We start from the raw sequence: 23,389 nt of genomic DNA on the forward strand, positions 1-23,389 counted from the left end.
ATACTGTATGGAAATGGAAGTATACCTCAAAATAAAAAGGACAGAGGAGGAAGGATAGGGGAAGGATTATGGAGAGAAGAATGGAATCAAAACAAGCATAAGAACTAGAAGCCGAGCGTGGTGGCATACACCTTTAATCCCAGCACTCGGGAGGCAGAAACAAGCTAATCTCTGCGAGCTTCAGGCTGGTCTGATCTACATAGTGAGATACTGCCTCCAAAAAGTACATGGGGATAGAAGAGGAAGGAAAAATCTAAACTGAAAAAAAGCATTAAGGAAAGAGAAGCAGATCTTACACTATTTGTTGATGACACTGAAAATCCCAGGGGATGTTCTATAATTGGCTAAGCCACATAAATTCACCTGCAGCATGCTAGGCATGCCTCATTAACTCGTAAACATGTTCCAGAATAACATGACTTTTAGTAGGGTCCAGGACATGCTCCACCCAGTCATGACACTGTGGCATGTCAAATGTTTTTAGTTGTAATTGAAGTGGCAGGTGATAGAAGGGCTTTCCAGGGCTTTGTAAGGCAGATCTTAAAGCCTCCATGTGCAAGAACCCATCTCTCTACCTAGAGGAACCAAGCCTCCTTCCTCTACAAGGAATCTATCTGAACACTTTGCCAAGTCACCCCAGTTAACTGCATTTCATTCGTATGTTTGTCCTGTCATATTTCCCATAACCATGCTCAGGTTTCACCAGTTATTTGATCTTCATTTCTTTATGAGGTCTCACATATCACATGAATCTTTTGCTATCACATGAATCTGACACTGAAAAAAAAACTGGTTTTCTTCTGTTAAGCTGTGTTTTACAGGCATAATTGCAAACCTCTAAGAGGAAAAGAACAAAACTTTACATTATCTATCATGGAGGTGATTGAAAATAGAATTATTACTAATACATAAAAAATCATGATACTAACAACAATCCTATTCTTTTATTTTCTAAAATGACCCAAATGTACTAATTGCATAGTCCATTTATAGGAAAGAAAATCATATTTACTGCACTGTTATCAGCAGTGTAAAACTTCCTTATTTGCTTTGATTTCATGACTCTCCTGCCTCAGTCTCCCAAGAGCCATGCATCACCATAGGCAGCAATGAAACTTTATTGCTATTAAAACAGAATCTTTTGCAATAAAAATGGTACAATTCAAATGGCGCTAATAGGAATGAGAACCTCACTCAGAAATAACGAAGTGTCCCATACCATAATCAGTCACTTAGGAACAGTGTGAATTAGGATATTGATGGAAACCCAAGTAATTCAAAAATTGTGATATTTTGGTGCATTTCACTTTGTAATATCTTAGCAAATTTAATGATATAGCAGGTTAGGAGGAAAGTCAGAGAATAATAGTTAGTTATTGGGCCACATTATAGAGAGTGTGGTTAAATTTAGATTTGAAATGAAACTACCATCAAATCAGCAAGGTCCACCAGGTTGATACATTTTTACCTCTCTACTTTTCTCTCTGTCTTCATTGTTTCTAACACTTTTGCTTAATTAAAACTTGACACTCTCCAACGATCCTGAAAATAATTTTTAAAGATAGACATAGATGTTTGCATGCTAACAAAGGCCAATGCTGGCATACACAATGCAATGAGTCAAAATGAAATTGATACATCATCAATTCACTTTGAAAATGTAAGAGAGCTGCCTTTGGTCACTGGGAATAAATTATTTTACTAATTTTCTTTAAAAAAGAATGCTTTAAGAACAGAAAGCATTTTAGCCTTACTGTACACTGCAACAAGAATCACAAATTCACATCATAAGAACATTCAGGTGAAGAATTGCTGCCCACAGGCAATACAAAGAGTGTTACCATTAGATTCTGTGATGTAAATATCTAATATGCCTATATGATCCACTACCTGAGATTTTTTGTGGACTATTATATAAGATCTTAATATTCATTATTATTTGTGGTTTTGGTTAATTACTCATTAATTCTAAGGTCACAGAGATGGTTGACATTCAAGAAATAATATTAACATTAAGCACTCGGGAATTTTCTTGAATAATACATTGTTTAAATAACTATACTTGTTTTAATTAGCATTTTCCACTGCATATTTATTTATAACTAGACAAGGGAATAATTCATATGCAAGCAATGAATGCCTTAGATGACTATGAAGGATAACAGTGATAACTAGCTCGCTAACAATGATCAATGTTTAATGTGCACATGCAGACTGAAGGGAGGCGGTTCACCTCCATGATGCACTCACAAATTATATTACATAGTGCTTCTCTTATGCAAGGGTCTCTTGAGCTACTTTTGATGTCCTCAGAAAAATTACACAGAGTATGCACAGAAAGATCCAAGAATCTACTTCTGTGATGTACATGTAGGTATTAAATATGTTCTCATGATTAAATATCAAAGTTCACACAGTTCTAAAATATAACACGGTTCTAATATATAAATGTAAACATGTCTCTTCCACTATACAGCCCAGGCTCTATAACCAACATGGTTTCTACTAGAAATGGAAGCTCTCAGCATACAACATATGAGTAGACATAGATCAAAAGTTCTAAGGGAACAAGTGAGGTGACTCAGGAAGTAAAACACCTGATGGAAAGCCTGACAACCTGAGTTTGATCCCCAGGACCCGTATGATGGACAGAGAGAACTGACTCCCATAAGCTGTCCTCTGATATCCACATACGTACCATGGCTTGTTCTATATATATATATATGATTTTAAAATAGTTTAAAAGCCATTATAGTAAGAACCAAAGCTCTCTGATCCATCTATATCTAATACTTAACTTTCCATATCCAAATTTGAATATTAACATGCATCTCTTATTCAGAGCAAGCCAAAGCTTTACTTACTTTCTTAGAGGAATATTTCACGTGTCTCTAAACCACAGCAGGAACAATCTTTTTGCCCCCTCTTCCACAATGGTCCCTGAGGCCTGGGTGGGTGAGGTTTAACATGGGTCCTATCTAGGGTCACACACTCTGCAGTTTCTTATTCTCAACACTTTGACCAGTTATGCCCTTCTGTGTACATCACACTCTTTTGTGTGAGGACACTTCTCTGGTAAGAGTTGAGGGACGTATTAGTATTCTCTCTACCCCCTGTTCTACTATGTTCCTTGAGCCTTAGGTGTAGAGGCTCTACTATAGATGTGTCACTTAGGGCTGGGCATCTCTCAGACACATATTCTGTCTGCGTGACCAGTTGTGGCACTCTGTAATAGCAAAAAGAAGCTTCTTTGATAAGGGGTATATGGTATACTTATCTGTAAATGTAAGGATCCATATTTAGTATACAGTAAGAAATTTCATTTGTCTAGAGATATGACAGAGATAGGGTTTTCTCTAGGATCTATAACCTCTCCAGCCATGTGTGTTTGGCTATATTTACGATAAAACCTGAGAATTCCCTCCCACTGAGAGGGCATTAAGTCCAATTAGACAGGTGTTGATTACCCCCTAGATAAAAGAGCCACCACTGCACCAATACAGATAGCTTGCTCTGCCAGTCATTGTGGTTATTAGGCTTTACAAATTTTTACAGCACTATTATAATACTAGCAACTGAGTCTACTCTGAATTCCCATCAATAATATATTAGTCATAAATTATGAGCATCTATAAAATGTATATCTTGAAGACAATCTAAATATCTTATTTTGCCATTATTAGAAAAGAAAGTATTACTATGAATTCACTCATCTATCACAATAAATTTCAAAAACTAGCTGAAAAACCTGAGGCAATTCTCACAGACAGTGGACACAAGGCAATAAAGGTCTGTAAACCTTGAGAGGAGGAAACAAATGAGTTGCCAGGGGCTTTCAGCTCACAGTGCAGAATGAGAGGTCATAAGCACAGGGCAGTGGTCTCACGCATTTGAGTAGACAGAAATAGGAGATTGTAGAAGTTAAAATTGTGAAGATTTGGAAGGAAATAACTGGAAATGGGGGTTCAATAAAAATAAGAAGCTCCAGAAATTTGGATGAGCCTCTTCTGGAATGCACTCGGGTCATGCATGCATAGGATAAACATCCAAAGGCAAGGAAACTGATGTGCTAAAACAATGAACCAAGCGTTACAAGAAGTCACACAGTACTGGAAAACATTAGGGTTTGTACAGCAAGAACAAGAATTCCTTGCTGAACATTAAGAGCATTCAGAAGAAAGACCAGAAGGCTGGCACCGTTCATAGCCCAAAGGGAAGTCTTCTCCAAATATGCTCTGGGAAGATTCTAAGCCAGCCTTGCAATTATCATATCAAGCTGATCCTGGGTTGCCACCTTCTAGAACAGAGAATCCTTTGAATAAGGGTGGCACAATTAGGGGCTGCAGAGATGGCTCAGTGGTTAAGAACACCGGTTGCTCTTGCAGAGGACCCGGGTTCAAATCCCAGCACCCACATGACAGCCAACAACTGTCCATAACTCCAGTTCCAGGGGATCCGACAGCCTCTTCTGTCCTCCGCAGGCATTACACAACACGGGTGCACGTACCTACATGCAGGCAATACACTCATACACATAAAATGAAAATAATAAAATATTTTTTTAAAAAAAGAAAAGAAAACAGCACAATCAAGAGCTCAAAAACGTGCTATTTAGAGTGTGCAGTACCTCCTCAAACATTGCTAAAATTTCTTACAAGCAGGAAACTGCGTCATATTATATGAAAGACAAATCAGTTAGTGGACAAAAACCAATAAATTGCAAATGTGAGACAAAGAGTAGAAAAGGATAAAGCTCTTAGTGTACATATGTATGATATGTCCATATATCCCAAGGGAAGCACACATAACGGAGGAAACAGAAATGTGTTTAAAAGAGCCATAAAGGACATTCTAAAGGTACAAGATGCGATATCTGAAAGGAATTTAAAAATATATCCCTGGATGGCATAAACAAGAGTTTAGATGCCACCAGATTGGAAGAAAATGTGAAATAGAGCAGGGACAGGAAACGGCAGCCAGAAAGAAACAGAAGACAAAGAAACAGGCTCAGTGCAGGGTCACAGGATGAACAAGGCCAGAGATTTACCTGCAGCATGAGGACTAAGTTTAGTGAATCATATTTTTGATACTGTTAAGTAAGTAGGTTTTAGCTCTTTTGTTACAAAATAATTATATGAGATGACAAATTAGTTTGTTTCGATATAGAAACTAACACACTATTATTGTAGTTTCGGTCCTTGTAATAAAATATCCGAGGACAATTAACATAAAGGAAAGGTTATTTTGGCTCATGGTTTCAGAGGATTCAGTGCATAGCCACTGCTCTAGTCTTTTAGGCCCATGCTGAGGCAGACATGGCCAAGTGATGCAGGGAAACACCCTTCTAAGATATGTTCTCAGGAAACAAATTCCTCCATCCAGCTCTTTCCTCCCAATTCCATTCAGCTACATACTCATCAGGGGGTTAATACACAAATAAGGTCAGGGCTCCCATGATCCAGAAACCTCTTATTGGTGCCCCTAGGAGGGGAACATAATTCAGCACATGAAACTTTGGTAGAGCACAAACCATAATGGCTAATTCTATATCCATCCTATAGGATCATGTTGCAAATCTGTAACATACACAATAAAAACATAGCAAGCAAATAAACATAAGAAAGAAAATCCTAGCAACTTACTGACTTGTAGGACGATATGAAATGTTTTAAAACATTTGTAATGAGAGAAAGAAGAGAGGAAACATAAAATAATTAAAGAAATAATGGCTGCATTTTTATCTGAATCTGATTTTAAAAACTCTACAGTCACATATCCTAAGAAGCTGAATGCGTCAATGGCAGCTCACCATGATGGATGCCATCATCAGATTGCACAGACCAGCAATAAGAATGCAGTGTCTAAGCACTAACCAGACAAAACCTTTCGTATATAGAAACCTGGGTAAGGGAGAAAATTGACTTCCCATTAAAAACTGAAAGCCAGAAGACAACCAAAAGATGAAGGGATAAAAAATGAAAAGGTGCTCTGGTTTGCTTTTTGTTGCTGAGATAAAACACTGACCAAAGCCAACCTGTGAGAGGAAAGAGATGATCTCATCTTCCAAGGTACAGTCCATCATTGAGGGAAGCCAACACAGGAACCTGGAGGCAGCATTTGAAGTAGAAATCACAGAGGAAGAAGGCTGCTTACTAGCTTGCTTTCAGACTCATGTTCAGTTACCTTTCTTCTAGAGTCCAAGCCCTCCTGCCCACACTCAGCTGGGCCCTCCTATATCAATTAGCACTCAAGAAAATGCCCCACAGACCTGCCCAGAGACCAAATTGATGGAAGAAATTCCTCAATTCAGGTTCCTTCTTCCCAGATGTGTTAAGATGACAACTGATGTCAACTATGCAGGTGATAAATGTAGAATTTTATATTTATGGAAATTTCCTCAAAATTAAAGTAAAATAAAGTCTTGTTAAAATGAGTAGAATTAAAAACTTCAGCACAAAAAAATACTAAAAGAATTTCTTCAAATAAAAAGAATTAGTAAAAAAATTAAAATATACATGAAGGAACAGAGAATGCCAGACCTGATATATACATTTTTTCACATTATTAATCCTTTAAAAATATAATCCTTCATTTCAGGCAAGACTCAAATACAACTATTATAAAATTTTAGTACATGAAAATAAGATATCTGGGGGCTGGAGAGATGGCTCAGTGGTTAAGAACACTGACTGTTCTTGCAGAAGACTCAGGTTCAAATCCCAGCACCCACATGATGGCTAACAATCGTCTATAATTTCAATTCGGGGGATCCAATGCCCTCTTCTGTCCTCTGCAGGCACTGTACAACATGGGTGTACTTAGACACATGCTGGCATGGCACTCATACACATAAAGTATAAATAAATAATTTTTTAAATAAAGTATTTGATAACCGTAACAAGTGCTATAGATCTAGTATCATTCAAGGATGGCCTTTGATAAGTTAAGATGAAACTTTAACATAAGCACAGCCCTGTATATGGCAACTTTCACATGCCAATAGCATCCTTAAAAATTAAAAATCAAGGTATGATTAATTTCAAATAATTCAAGAGGGGGAAAGAGGCACAAAGATTAGGTATTCTTATAATGTATTTATGCCTTTATATTTAAAACAAATTTCTTAGAATATAGTATAGATATTATGTTTTTAAATGCACTATAAAGACCTTTGACTTCTAATCATGTATATCATTAGCATTAAATACAGCTATTGAATGTATCAGCTTAAACCTAGTGAAGGAATATTTGCTCTTGATTTTCTCATCTGATCTTTGTGCAGGCCCCCTCTTAGATTCTACATGCGCTCCAGTAAAAACAAACAAATAAACAAGGCTTTGATGCCCTCCCTTCCTACTACAGCTCTCTGATCCTTTTTATACACACTCCAGGAGCACAGTCCCAAGAGCCCAGCTTTGCCCCTTGCTCTCACATGACAATTGCTCTCACTTTAGATGTATGAGCACTGCTTCAAGGGTTCCTGATGAGTCATTGCCCTGTCCATTAGCACTCTGTTTTCAATCTTGTCTAATAGTTCTCCCTTGCTCTTCATTCTTAAGAGCTAATGGCCTTTCTTAGCAACAAAGAAAACCAACTTACTCTATCTTGCAACACGTTTCCACCTGTCTGCCTCTGCTAGTTCTATGAACACTCTGTCTATCTTCCCCTCAGGTATTATCTATGAATCTTCCATATTCACACCTAGCACCAAAGCATCCACTTTCACAACTAGAAAAAAAAATATAGCCAGTTGTGGTGGTACACACCTTTAATCTCAGCACTTGAGAGACTGAGGCAGGAGGATCGAGAGTTTGAGGTTAACCTGGGACATATAGACCTTGTCTCAAGAAGAAAAAAAAAAACCTTCATTCAGTTCTTTGCTCATCTCTTTTGACTTAGAGACTTCTCTGCCTCCCTGCGTTAATTCAGTGCTGAGAACAAACGGTCATTTTTTTTTGCCCTCTCACATTATTTTTTAATCATATAATTTCTCACTACATGGTGTCCTATGGACATATTCACACACAGGTGACCATTTATGAATTGTTTATATATTTAATGTATCCCACCACCCTCTGCCTGGCACCTTGCAGTGACAGGACAGCAGCAATATTTGTTGAATAAATTGAAGGACTAAATTAAAGAACCAATGAGTAAAAACTGAGAACATGGAAGACAATTCAACATGATGGCACATGGATACCTCAGACCATGAGATTATGGAAAGTAGCATGTCCAGGCACATTTTCTGTGTGTGCTTAAAATCACTTAAAATTTAGGTATAAAAGCACATCAACTTTAGAGAAGTATATTTTGCATCTTTTGTTAACATATGATGTTTTAAAACAAATCAAAAGCAAATAATTATAAAGTTTTAGGGGGAAGAATTGGGGAGATAGAGCAGTAAAGGCTTCAAAAAATTACTTTGATTAGGGAGATGGCTCAGTCAGTAAAATGCCACACAAGCATGCGGACCTGAGTTTGATCTCCATTACTCATATAAGAAGCCAGGTAGGGAAGCGCGTGCTTATAATCCCAGTTCTGGGGCAGTAAAGACCGGAAAATCACTGGAGCTTGCTGGCCAGCCACCCTAGCCTAACTGCTGAAGTCCCAAGACCTAGTGAGAGACTTGGACTCAAAGGACAAGGTGGATATCATACAAGGAATGAAAATCAAGGTTGGCTTCTGGCCTACAGAGAAAGAGGGAAAAAGGCATACACACATATTCACCTGCACATATTCTGAAATGTGAGTCCAAGCTAATCTTACTCAAAGATGTGTTTAAAACATAAAGGACAAAACTTTTGTATTGATTCAATTTCCTGAACCTGAATTTAATTCAGAATTCAGAATTCTGCAAGATGAAAGGACTGTTATAATGGGATTTTGCTTTGCTATAAAAGGTGTTCAGCTGAGCATGGTGGTGCACTTGAGAGCTGAAGGCAAAGCAGGTCTGAAGCCAGCCCAGGCTATGAAAGCATAGAGATAGTGCCCAAAGGCCAGGAACAGCTAGCTCTTCCTTATCCTCTGCTCACTCATCACCATATAAAGACATTCTATGATTTTGTTTTTTCTGAAATCCTACAAATCAGAGAAAATTTCGAAGAAAATTAAAATTTAAAATATATTATTTATTTTCCATATTAAGAGTGGAAAAAAATTGTAGTGCATTTAATCATAGCTCCCACCCAGTTTATCCAATGATCAGTATTAAGTAGCTTGAATGAGCTACTTTTCTGTTGCTATGATAAAACATCATGACTAACAGCATTTTATAGAAGAGTTTATTTTGGCTTAAGTTTCCAGAGGGATAAGAGTCCATCATGGTGGGGAGGCACAGCAGCAAGTGGCAGGCATGCTGGCTGAAGCTGGAAACTAAGAGCTGACATTTTGAACCACAAACACAAAGGAGAGAGAGAGAGAGAGAGAGAGAGAGAGAGAGAGAGAGAGAGAGAACAAGAACTGGAAGTGGGGCAAGGCTATGAGCTCTCAAAACCCACACCAGTGACACACTTCCTCCAGCAAGGCTAGACCTCCTGAAGACTCCATAACTTTCCCAAGCAGCACGACCAACTGGGGACAAAGAGTTCAGGTACTTGAGTCTATTTCTCACTCAAACTATCACACAGTTCTTGTATGCTAATAATTATACTAGATTTTAAACAGTCTGAATATGAAAGTAAACAGATGCCTGGTCTTCAAAGATCCATAATACTTATATCAACTGAAAAATGCCAGAAAAATCAAAATCAAAATAAATTTTAAAAAATAACACTTAATTTGAAATGTTGTGATGACAGAAGAAAAATCTAGGCTTTGGAATCAGATCAACTAAGTAAAAATATTTACAACTTCTATTTTCAATAGATCAATGCTATTCCATTGATGGGTATAGCATTTGTATCCAGCCAGAGACCCTTGATGGCATACGCTCAGTGTCCTATCAGAGAAGTGACAGAAGCAGTACTGTAATAAACATCCTTGCACATGTAGCCTTGTTTAGCAGGGTATTTATTTACATTCTAGCTAACAGACGTGGTCTGCAGGTTACCATAATAACCTGCTACCTCGTGCACCATGCTGTCCCTGTCCATTTATATACACATATATAATGACTTTAATTGTGTCAGTCCTTTTCCCTAAAACATGAACAGTCTCTCAGGTTCTTTGGAGAAAAAGACCAAAAGAAACAAGTCCCATAACCTGCTGTTCTTCATGCTCAGTGTTACCTTGACATTGTCACCTACCACTGTACCACATTTACTTCCTTCTACACATATGAGCTTCTGCTCTTCTCCCTGAATACCCAAAGACAAACCTGCACTTTAGAATTCTTTGCCTTTCCTTCTTCTCTCTCCTTGGGACCTCCACTGATCAGAGCTCTACCTGCCATTCGTTCTTTCTTTCTTCCAGTCTTTACCTAAATGTCTCCTTAGTACCCCTCTGATCACCCACACAAAGCACAAAATACCCTCCTTCAATGTGCCTTTTTTTCCAGAGCATTAGTGATCAACTGACATACTTGGCATTTATTTGTTATTTGATTATTTTCTGTATCTATTTCTATTCTAAATAAAAATATTACCTAGGAGAGTGATGATTGTTTTGTCACAGCCATAGTGCCCAAAGTTAACACAATATCTGGGATATAAGAGCTCACTAGATTTTTCATTATAAATTAATTTAAAAAGAGAAGAAAAGATTTTCAAATTTTTGCTACATGTATCCAGATTAACTATCCCAAAGTCCTAACTCAATGAACACTTTTTTGCAATATGTAAGAACAGTTTTAACTACCTTCCCACGCTTTCACCAATACTGGGTAGTTTCCATCTTTTTATTATTTATTTGTTTTCATAAAGATAGGTACAGCTCTTATTAAATTGATCATCAAATTCTGATTTCTAACAAAATTGTATATTTAAATTACTTGGATATATTCCTAAGGGACACAGTATACAGAATGCAAGCAAAAAAATGGGCGGGGCAGATAATTGGAGGTCTTAGAGTTAGTATTCTCAAGCAGTAATGTTGGTACTTTTTCAGCCTAATTAGAACATAAATTGAATACACCTTCAAGGGGCCCTGACTAAGGCAGGAGAAAGCATCTCTCAAGACAGCACCATCTCTCTGTAAAATAAACAACTTCCTGACAGTTTTGAAAGAAGGTGGAGAGTCTAGGAGAGGAAGACTCATGTCCCTTCAAGAATGTGCTTCCATCACAGATAAAGGCAATTCTAAGGCCTAGAGGCACTTTGCTGTGATTTTCAGCAGGTTTTGGCACAGAGCCACATGACAGATAAATGTAAAAGTGCAAGGGAAAAGGGATGTGGCAAGCTGACAACAGCCTCCCCGTGACATGGGAGGCAGTGGCTCTAGAGAGGCAAATTCTGCCTGTTGAACAGTCCTTGAAAATGACATTTTTAAAGAACTTCAAGCAGCTGGAGGAGCTATTGTTAAAACTTGCTTGAAACCAAAATTAGACCGTCTCAAAGCTGAGAAGTTATAAAGCATGGATTATCTTTAAAATGTGTTATTGTTCAGGGATCATTGCCATATGTGGTATAGAAATGACAGTTGGGTCACTTTTTACATACTTATGAGCTAATAAATTCAGATGTAAACCAATATTTATGGTATCACCACATTCAGACATTATTTTCAAATAATTATTTCCTCTCATATGTCATAGAGTTTAAAGAAGTAAAATATGTACTTCTTCAAATTATAAACTATGGATGCCCCATTAAAAAATAGTGAGATCTACTTCAGAAATTAGCCACCTCTCCCATTTGAGAGCTACAGCTTAAGTTAGAAGGAGAGCCAGTAAAAATATAAAATACTGCCAGACTACAGAAGCCCGGATCGGTTCAGTGATGCTGGCAACAGATGGCAAATACAGGGCAATGGGAACTAATGCCAAAATAATTACTTCTCAAGCTAGGAGCCAAGCCAGGGAATGTGTTCTGAGAAACAAGCATTCTGGTCACTGCGCAGGGAAAGGCAACACACACAAATAAGAGGAGAAAAATAATCAAATCTACAGAAGGAAGGAAAGGTCGCTGAGAACAAAAAAAAAATACTCTTACTGAATGGAATGGGAAAGGGGAAAGAATATTTCAAACACAGCTATTAGGAATAAATTTCTATAAAGTAATTCAATAATCATAGTAATGGCGATCTTTTCAAAGCAGTGCTAGGCCTTATGCCAAATGCTTTCACAAGTATATTCCCGTCCAAACCATGATAACCCTGTGACCTTGATTTTAGTATTAATCTCCTTTCACAGAAGAGATTGAAGGATAAAGACATTCATTCTCTTTTAGCATCACACCACCTGTAAACAGTAGAGTAAGATTCAGTTCTGAGCATTCTGAATCTGGGGGACCCACTCTTGCACGTCAGGTTAAATGTTGGACCTAAGCATCTAAAAAGCAGCTTAACTTTCTACTTGAAGGCAGCCCAACTACATAAGCTTCGTACAGGATGACAGTTGTACTCTGTTTACCTGTTACTAACACTCCAAGACTTATTGTTCCAAACAGTCAATGAGAACTTACTAAATAAGCATCTTTCTGAGAACTGTAAAGAAAACAATTTAATTGCAGAGACAATGGAACATTTACAGTGTTGTATGGAATAAGATATGTAAACAAACAACTATAATACAACAAATATGAGTGACATGATCACAGATACATTCAGAGTATAAAACACTGAAGCCCTCCTACATGATTCTATGGCAATTCCATCTCAAGCAAACATGGAAAGATAAAGGGAATAAAAAGACTGAGAAGAAACTAGAGGTGAAAGCACAATATCCAAAACATTCCAATATAGAATGCACACTGTGACAAATGAATTTACCTGTATTTTCAAAAGTATGAAATATGGGGTTCCAGAGATGGCTCAGCAGTTAAGAGCACCGACTGCTCTTGCAGAGGTTCACAGTACCCACATGATAGCTAACAACCCTTCATACCTCCAGTTCCAGATGATCTGACGCCCTCTTCTGGCCTCCATGGGTCACAACACAGGTGTACTTATGTACCCTGGAAGAGAAGACCTCAAGGTAAAAACTAAGGAGAACTGAGCAAATACAGAATTTAGTTAAACATAGTGTACCAGTCCTGTCCACTAATTGTTCTACATGTACCACCTGAACGCAAGGTATCAGAAATAAAGGAAAGCATGTGTAAGATATGTAAGACCTCTCTATAACATCATCACAAAGTTCCTGCAAATTTAAAAGTGCTCTCTACTGAAAAGTTTATTAAAACTAAATACTCATGACAAAAAGTAAAAGGAAAGAAAAGGATATAGGAAGGAAAATTGAGCATTTTTACATGTCTGAGCAGTTTTATAAAGAAAAAGTGAACTCACTGAATGTTAAGAAGTCAAGCACTCTAGAAAACCATACATGAGAGCAATAGGCACTTCTTCCCAATATAGAAGATTACAAGAAAAGAACACTTTTCAGCAAATTCTCAGTGGCAGAACTTCTAAAAAGAAATAGATTCAAGCAAAGAGTTACAGGACAAACTAATCTGACCTTCCTAAAGTGGAAAGAACTGGTATTATTAAAGAATAAGACTGTCTCGCAGAACAGCTCTCTCAATTTCGGGAAGGCTCTTTCTCATTTTTTCTTACCAAAACTTCCAAAAAAGATGGGCCTGAAATTGACTACCAAGGACTGAGTGGATTGTCATCAATTTTCACAGCAATTGAACAAAATAGGATCAGAATCTCAGAGCTGGTCAAAACCACCAGGGTCAATCCTTCATTGTGAGGAAACTGAGACCTTGAGAAATTAGGTGTCTTACTCCATAAAATATGTATAGCTGGTGACTGAGTTCACTCTGATCCTGGTTTTCTTTAACCCCAGGACCATGCATTTTCCAGTGTGTGATATGAGGGGATGACAAAATAGCTGTTCCAAGTTACTTGTGGCAGCCATGCCCTTGCCAGAACAGTTTCATTCTCTACCTCTGTACCCCAACAACACATCAGTAATGCTGCTCTATCTAAAACTTTATCTCACTATGCAGGTGTGGAGTTAAAAACAGTCCACTGCACAGCACCCATGCATCTCCTACCCAAAAATACGAGGGAAATTATTCTATCTCTGAAAAACAAAAAGTTATACTAGTATAAAACATCTACGCCTGAAGGTGACAAGTTAATACTGTAATGGCAGCACATCACCTCATACCATACTAAAACCCAGAAACCTCATTAAAGTAATGTTTGCTTAATCAACTGGAACCAATTAAAAGTAATCAGATAAAATATCTTCTACTATATTAATTCAGCCTCAATGAGAATGAGCTACACCTCAAATTAATCACTTCAATGGGAATTGGTTAAAATGATTAGGTTTTCCTAGTCTATCAATTTTAAAACTGAAATGAAGAGAAACACAAAAGCAGTTCAATTTAAATAAAAGTACAGCTTTGAACTTCAGCATAATCAGATACTGAGTAGACACGGCTATTTTTCCAACTTAGATTCTAATTAGGTTTCTTCAATCTAAGATTATATGCGTTCTATAAACTTGCAAATTTAGCAATTATCTGTAAAAAAATCTCTTCCTTTAAATAACTGGGGAGTTGTCTACTGGGACTAAAAATATAAGCAACAGATAGAGAAATGTTAAAAATGAAAAATTTGCCTGACTGAAATGAACATAGAAAGGAGAAAAATCTGTGCTTATATAAATTACCTCAAAATTGCATCATTTGACCAAGAGTTTCAACCTTATTAAACTTTCAGAACCTCAAGGGCAAGAAGAAAATGTCAGCAGTTTATGGCAAAAAAAAAGGAGTAAACAATGTTTTGGTAATGCTTCACAAGCCAAAAAATCTGAATTTTAGAGCAAAAGAAGTCTTTATGCCGACATAATCAAAATCCTGCATTTTACATTTGTGCAACATACCCGGATTTGGATGGTTTTCCAGAAGGTAGGAGGGTAGTTAGGATGGCCTGCTCACTCAGCGGCTGCCTCCCTCTCCACAGTGTGCATGCAGTTTCTCACATTTCCTGACTTCAGAACTGGGTGGCTGCCAACCCGAACATGGTGTGAAACCTTGTGCTCCTTCATCCGCATCTGTGTTTTCGTGGTTCCATTTTACCCTAAAAGTCAAGACTATTTATTTTAGGAGTGTTACTTCCTCACAGAGCTGAAGACGTGACTGTTTGCTTTCTAGCTTGAACCAGTTAGTCTAAAACAGAATACAACCCTTATTCCTTTCCTCTCATAAGAGAGACAGTAAGTAAAGCATCTTTTTTATAATCAGGACAAAGAAGTCCACACTGTGGAGAGGGAGGTAGGTGCTAATTAACGAATAACCACAGTAAGCAGAGCTCCCCAAATGGCAGCATTGTTGACTTTGTGAAGAAATCCAGGCACCAGAGTCAAATATTTTCATTTTAAATTCTGCTTCGTTTACTGGTCAGCTGTGTCATCTGAGGTTCAGTGCGTGCGTCACAACCTTGTCATTTTTATAATTCAACATATAGTCAGAAGACTAAGGAAGTTCAGTAAAATCCCAGATGTTCTCCCTAAATACGGCCTCTGTGCTTCCCTTTGAGATATCAAGTTGCAAGTTTGCATTTTCTGTCTTTTGGGGCACCTCTGCTTTTCCAAACACCTGTCATCATGCCTATTATGCAATCCTAGGTGACACGCACAAGCTCCTTAAAATATTTAAGCCTCAGGGTTCCTCATCTATAATTATTACTTAAAGAGTTCCAAAGGAGACTATAAGCATTCTGCAATGTGATGCCTGTTGAGATTCGGCAGCCCTTCCTCCTTTAGAGCAGAAACTAGACTTTAAGAAGTGCATTCTCCATATTCCTTTGCCAACAGGATACAGATGCACATTGGGTTGTCCCAGTTTGGGTAGGAGTAGAAGACAAAAGAGAATCACTCCTTTCCTTAGGTAGTGGTAAGCAACCATGTGACCCTTTGCAGACAGGGAGTTCTGTGATGATCTCTGGGTCTCTTTCCTGAACCATTCTATTGCCTCTTCTTTGGTCCTACATTGCGGTGGATAGCTTCACTTCTCAACTTGACACATCTGGGAAGCAGGAACTTCAACTGAGGAATTTCCTCCATGGGGCTGACCTATGGTCATGTCTTTGAGGCATTCTCTTAATTGCTAATTGAGGGAAGAGAGCCCAGCCCACTGTGGGCAGTGCCACCGCTGGGCAGGTGGTCTTAGGTTGTATAAAAAAAGTCTGCTGAGCACAAGCCAAGGGGAACAGAACAGTAAGTAGGGTTTTTCTGGGATCTGTGATTCAGCTCCTGCCTCCAGGTTCCTGCCCTGAGTTCCTGCTTCACCTTCTGTTGATGATGGATCGTAAACTATAAGCCAAAGAAACTCTTTCCTCCCCAAGTTGCTGTTGATCAGTGTTTTGTTACAGAAACAGAAAAACCAAACTAGACCAGAAATGATATGTTTGTGTCAAGGTAAATACATATTTATACAAAAATTAATATACTGCAAGTTACATATATATGTCCTATATACATATATATTTAACATGAGCAAAAGCAGAATTACTGACCCTATAGAATCAGTGACAGTCTTTCCTGAGCTTTAATTTTCAAGCTGATTCAATTGTTTGATAAACACCTAATCCACTAGTAAACATATTTCCTCTCATGGTATTTAGAGTAATACCTGTTTTAATAACTGACCCAATTAATAAGCATAAAAGTATTCATTGCAATTCCTAGCATACATTAGGCACTCAGTAAAGGCCTCTTATAATAGTAGTTTGTAGACACACCAGAAGAGCAGAAAACCAAATCCCCCACATGTTATGAAACAAGACTACAATATCATGCAACTTAGAAGAGACTGTGTATTATGGAAATCAGAGAAATTCATATTAGTATTTAGAATTATATGCAATAATTCAGGGTTCAGTTATTGTTTGTGCATTGTATCTTTATGTGGTTTGGGAAAAAATCATCCAAATGAGAAACTAACAGATCTGGATTCAGATCTCATTCATTAGCTACAACTATGCACAAGTCAACTTTCTTTGAATCACTTTCCAATCTGGAAAATAAGATTCTCAAAGCAAATTATCACAGAGGGCCTATTCAACCACTAACTGCTAAGCTTTTCAAACTCTTTATGTAAAGGCTCTTAGGGCCCTAGAAGACTACTGCCTTAAGTCATTTCAATATCCCCCTGAAACCACATGAATGTGATTAATTTTCCTAAGGAAGAAAACATTTGCATATCAACAGTAGTTTTTCATGTTAACATAGCCTAGTTCTTGTCCCAGTTACCATCAAATTTTTATTAATAAAGAAATGCTCTCATTTCAAACAACGTACAGTCAAGAGAAGAGACACACCTGAAAATTATTCATTTGCTCCATCCATTTCAATGATACCTTAGAAAGCAATTACATATTAGTCATTTCTATCAACAGGATGAAACAAATAGTAGATTCTGGCAAAAATCCAAAACAAAAACCTAAAAAGTATATATTGTGCTTAAAGAAAGAGAAAGGAGAGAAAGAGATTCTAAAAACACTTTTAAAGTACAAAGCACTAAATAAATGGATATGTAAGGAACCTCAAGCATCTACTTGGAGAGCTGATCAACCCATGAATTCCATTTCTTCTGCTGCTAGAACATTTTATTTTCTTAGGCAATGGGTCTAGTAGTTACAGCATGAACTTTGAATCAAGTCAGACTGGAGTTGAAATCCAGATTCAGCCATCTGAAGTACTGATTCGGTAGCTTTTGGCTGAATTATTTAATCTCCAACACCCAGTTTTTCATTAGTAAAATGTACAGCACTTATTAAGACACACAGTATACAGTAAATGCTAATACCATAGTAGTTATTTATAGATATTGTGCTTCTAACTCTTATTTCACTTCATGAACATTCATCCATTAACCCATTTATCTTAAAGCAATTTCACTATTCTAAGCCCTGCAGGGTTAAATTGGTTTTTAAGTGATATTACTTTGAACATGCAAAGTGATAGGAAAGGAGAAAATAAACATCAGAAGGTAAACGCAACGTCCTAAGCTCATTTTCATAAAGAGTATTCAGTCAAAATTCAATTTTTAATCTACCTTTGTTTTCTGCAGGTAACCCAACTGCCCCCCCCCCTTTTTTTTTAATACAGTGAGCCAGAAAAACTGACATGGAATCAGCAGTGTACGTGGGAGTGAGTGACTCCTCAGATCACCTTTAGTGACTGGAGCTCTCAAAATCTGCAGGGAAGGCTGAAAGAGTGTGAACCCAGGGGGCTCAGGAAAGCATTTTTTCAATATGTTAATAAATAGGTGCTCTATTTATCAGTTATTCTCCAGATACGGTCCATAGCCAATTGCGAGTTATCTTCAGTGTGAGCTGAGGTCTTTCCAATACAATAGAAATCTTGCTAATTCATTTAATTAAGTATCATGTGCACAAGGAACTGTATTGATGCTCAAGACGCAGTGAAAAATGAGAGCAGAAACCCTTGGTTTGCTTCACTCGTAAAAGATTAAAATTTATAAGCAATGTATACATTATGGTAATAACATATGTGCTTTAGAGTGAAATAGACCAAGAGAAGCAGTAACACCATCATACGGAGAAAACTTTTGATTTCAAATACTGTGTGTTCATGGAAAGCCTCATCGAGATGATGCTATTTGAGTAATGACCTGAAGGAGGCACATTGAGTCTTTTATAGAGCTGGGGGGATGGTATTCCAAGCACAGCAAAGAACAAGGTAAAGACACCTATGAGCAAATACAAGACCGGCATGGTCAGTGTTTTTATCAAATTCTTTATTTTTGTTGGAAGAGGGACATGATCCATGGATTATTTCAGTCTTTCCCAAATGACATTTTAAAAGCCTGTAGGGTTTTCAGTACATGCTATTATAAGTTGAGGCTTGAACTTTTTAAAAAAAAATTTTAATTGAGCTTTTTAAATTTCAGACATTTCCCACTCAAATCTAGACCCCATCCCCAACCTGTGCCCCCCCCTTATCTCCCCACCAAACCCTACACACTCTGCTATACATTCTGAGTCCTATTTATTCAGGTGTTTGTACCAAAATGTCCTTCAGTGTAAATATGTGAACTTTCTGACAACACAATGCAATTTTTAAATGCTCAAAGGACTCAGTGGTTAAGAGTGCTTACTGCTTTTGCAGAGAATCTGAGTTCAGTTCCCAACACCTATACTAGACAGCACACAACCACCTGTAACTACAGCTCCAAGGGATCTGATGCCTTCTTCTGACCTCCACAGGCACCCACAAAACTGTGGCATATACTCATGTAGACACAAACACACATGAGTGAAAAAATAAAATTTAAAAACCATTAAAAACAAAAATAAATAAAAATGTAAAATTCACAAATGAGTATCATATCCAACTGTATCCTCACTGCTTCTTGACCCTGGAAAACAGAACTCTGAATGAAGACAAGAATAGTAATCACACAATATGACATTCAAGCCACAGTCAGCAAATATTTGTTGACCATTATGTTTCATACCTTATTGTGTTAGTAGAAATATAAATAAGAAGACTGTATTTTCTAAGATCTTGGTCTTGGGCAAATAACAAAGATCCACAAATATACTCATGTATTAACCAACTCATGAAAATAAAACAAATTTCCTATGCTACTAAGCCTCATCAGGAGCATTGTGAGGACAATTTCGTTTGGAGTCACATGCTAGAGATACAATGATCTAATTCTCTATCACCAGATTAGCTAATTAACCTTATTCACAAGTACTGAAAAGCAGTGGTGCTGAAGAAAGCTGTATAAAAACTAGATTATTCTTCCTAGTAGAGATGAATTTCTCACAGAAGAAAGGAAGAAATAAGGAGGCTTGGTTTTTTTTTTTTTAATTTCCATTATTTTTTGTGCCCATGGCAAGATTTTCTTTTGGGTTTTGTGGATAGAAAGAGATTTCTCCCTAATCTTCCATTCGTATAGATAATATTTTTGTATATATCTGCCTCACATTCTTTGTCAGTTCTCTAGACAATCACACCTCCTGCAACTATGTCCATGTGCTTTGAGTTTTGAATGGCAGCAGCCGTGGTGGGCAAATGACAGACACTGACACTTTTCTGTGTCCCTGTGCAAGGCCAGCTTCATGGGTACATGCACTCTAGAAGGTACACAGGGCCCTGTACTCAAAACAATCTGAAATACAGTTTAATGCTTTAATACCTTCAAGATGATTTTTGTCTTTGAATATGTGTTTGTAAGCCCATCAGGACAGCATGGCTCAGAGGCACACAGGGGAAACACATCCCAGGCTCACATAATACCTGCATTTGGCAATCACAAAGCTTTCCTGATGCAGATTTCAGAAAAATATATTTGGGAGATTCAAAGCAAATAACACAAGGAAAACTTTTTTTTTTTTTTTTTTTTTTTTTTTTTTTTTTTTTTTTTAACTCTTTTTGAGACAGGGTCTCCCTGTAGCCCCAGCTGTCCTGGAACTCACTTTACGTAGTCCAGGCTGGCCTTGAACTCACAGAGATCTGCCTGCCTCTGCCTCCCAAGTGCTGGGAACAGGCATGCGCCACCACCTAAAACTAACTGGGGACCCTAAAGCCACATCTTTTATTGGTTCATTGAAGAGAAAACTCTCTACACTTAAGGCTCATAGAACAGTGTAACAAGGGGCAGAGACAATACTAATGCATCTCCAACTTTCATCAACAAAACTCCCTCATGCAACAGAGAACAATGAACACAAAGGTCCACAAATAGCCAAAAAGTAGAGAATAAGAGTCTGATGAAGAATGTGGGTCCCCGCACAGGACTCCTATATTAAACTTCACCCACCCGGGGCTCAGAGACCATTGCACAAGAGGGGGCAGAAAGATTTTAAGAACCAGGGGAGGAGGTACATGACTATATGGAAATAGAGTCCTACAGGCTCCTGGGACCTTGCTCATAGGAACTTACAGCAATGGTGACAGCATGAAGTAAAGCCAAGGGCAGTTCTAAGAGAACTTCATCATAGCTATTCTTGCTAGTGCAATTTTCCTGGATTAGGCAACTAATTATACTGAAAATGACAACATTCTAGGAAGAAAAGGGAAAGACTGGGGCAAATAACAGCTCCTTCTCATGCTGGTTCTTCTTACTCTTCAGCATGTGGAACTCAGAGTGTTGACTGGATGAGCACTTAGCACAAAGTAAATTACTGTGGTGCAACCTGTCCAGTGTCCTCACACAAACAAAATTTATGTCCATGAACTAACTACAATATATGAATTTTGCAATTTTAGTGATTACATTCATGAGTGAAATGCCACTTAAAACTACTATTGCACAATATCAAGGCAAATGGCAAAACACATACTAATAATTTATGCAGTATAAATATTCTTTACTGAGAACCACATTGAATAGAAAATGTAAAAAACACTGCCAAACCAAGAGCAGCAATGGAAGATTGGAATAAAAATTATATTTTATTACTTTTTTATCATTGTCATATGTGTACATGTATGATGGGGGCCTACATGATAGGACACACGTGGAGCTTTCTGAGAACAGCTGTGTGGAGTTGCTTTTCTCCTTCCATCTTTATGTGGGTTCAAGGGACTCGACTCAGGTCACCAAGCTTGTGCAGAAAACTAAGCCACTGCAGGCCCTATGTTTTATTTGCTTTTAGCAACAGCCTGTTTCTGCTCTTTGAAAGAGCCCTTGTGTTTTCATTTTTCTCCGAGCCACACAAATCACACCACTAGCCTTCCTTCTGATCACAGTGATTCATCTAGAATCAGCATATGAATTAATGCTGTTCAATGAAGCTTAGGCCATATCATTTGGGAGACAACAGTTTTCCAAAATTCATTGGTTCATGTTGTTTTGTTCATTCCCCTAGGATAGAGTGGGACACAGAATCTGTCTTTCCACTGTGTGATGTTAGAGATTTAATCCTGGAGCTCTTGACGGCAACCTTGCTGCTTGAGAAAGAAAACGCAGAAGAAAGCAAGCCCAGAGGCAGGAAAGGTTCCCGCCAGCATCACCTGTGCTCCCATGCCCAGCCATGCCTGACCTTCAGATGTCTCCTTTTTGCTTGGAACAGTTAGGTCAGTTCCCTGGTTGTTCAAGCTACTTGAAGCCTAGTTTTTATTATTTACAACCAAACCATCACTCCTATTAGAATCCTCAGGCTGTATGCCTTCACTGTGCCCTTTCTGCTTGTCTATAAGACAGAGGTGGCCTTTATGGTTGGGATTTACTTCAGACCACACCCCTAACTCTCCTCTCTCCTTCCATTCTGCAAAACACACACCTGCTCTGTTCTGACAACCCCACTCTGGTTGCATCTTCCATTTTCTTTCTTGCTTTTACTATCACCATCTCTACCTAGAGACCATGTAACTTTACTTACTCCTGTGATAATGCTGTTCACATCCTTCTGTATCCACATGGGGTGTGCTTTCTCTAGAAAGATCTCTCTACCTGTCCTCAAAATTGTGTTCTTCCTCTTCATTTATCTAAAACATTATTTCCAATACATACTTGACTGAGAAAATTATTTATTCATATTCCTTACTAAATCAGACATATTTCAAACTTTTCTTTACAGTGTCTGGAACAGATACTGGTACATACTTGTTATTCAAAAAATATTGATGAATTCAATTAAATGGAGGCCTAAAGAATAACAAAGAAAAATGTTTGAAATACGAGGGCAGGAGGAATCAGAAACTATGATGAAATGTATTTGGTGTCATGCTTAATTTTAAGGCACTCTTGCCTGAGTCCAAACACAAAAATTACATTAAAAAGTCTCATTATATTTTGCTGCCTGTCATGCTCCCGCAAGCAGAGAATTGACTGGACAATGAGGCATAGGTGTGGCAAGATGAGGAAATCTGTGCAGCTGTCCCAGGGAGATCAAGGGAGCAAACTGAGAATATTCACACAGAATCTCAGTCTTACAAACAGCATGATGCGATCATTGCAAAATTTACCCACTCTACAGTCACTATATACCAAGCAATGTCCTAAATGTGGACAATACAATCCTTAAAACAATATCAAGATCTTAGCCTTTATGAACCTGTAGACCATTAGAAAAAAGGCAGGCAGTCACGGAACTATTATACAAGCTTAGGAAGAGTGTTTTTGTGATGGTCAGGGAGCACTAAATATATAAAGTGAAAATTTGATCTTGTCTAACAGCTAAGGAGGAACTCATGAAGAAAGAAAGGTTTGAGATAAGGTAAATAAATATCTATTAAGAGAAAATGTAAAGAAGTAAAATATAGCTTTAGTACAGAGAAAGAGGGGATTAACAGGATGTAAGAAAGGCAAGGTGGAGGCCAGATTACACTGGACCTTACAGGCTGGACCTTTAGGGG

This window comes from Nannospalax galili, unplaced genomic scaffold (assembly GCF_000622305.1).
Source record: "Nannospalax galili isolate Female #2095 unplaced genomic scaffold, S.galili_v1.0 scaffold667, whole genome shotgun sequence".
NCBI lineage: Eukaryota > Metazoa > Chordata > Mammalia > Rodentia > Spalacidae > Nannospalax > Nannospalax galili.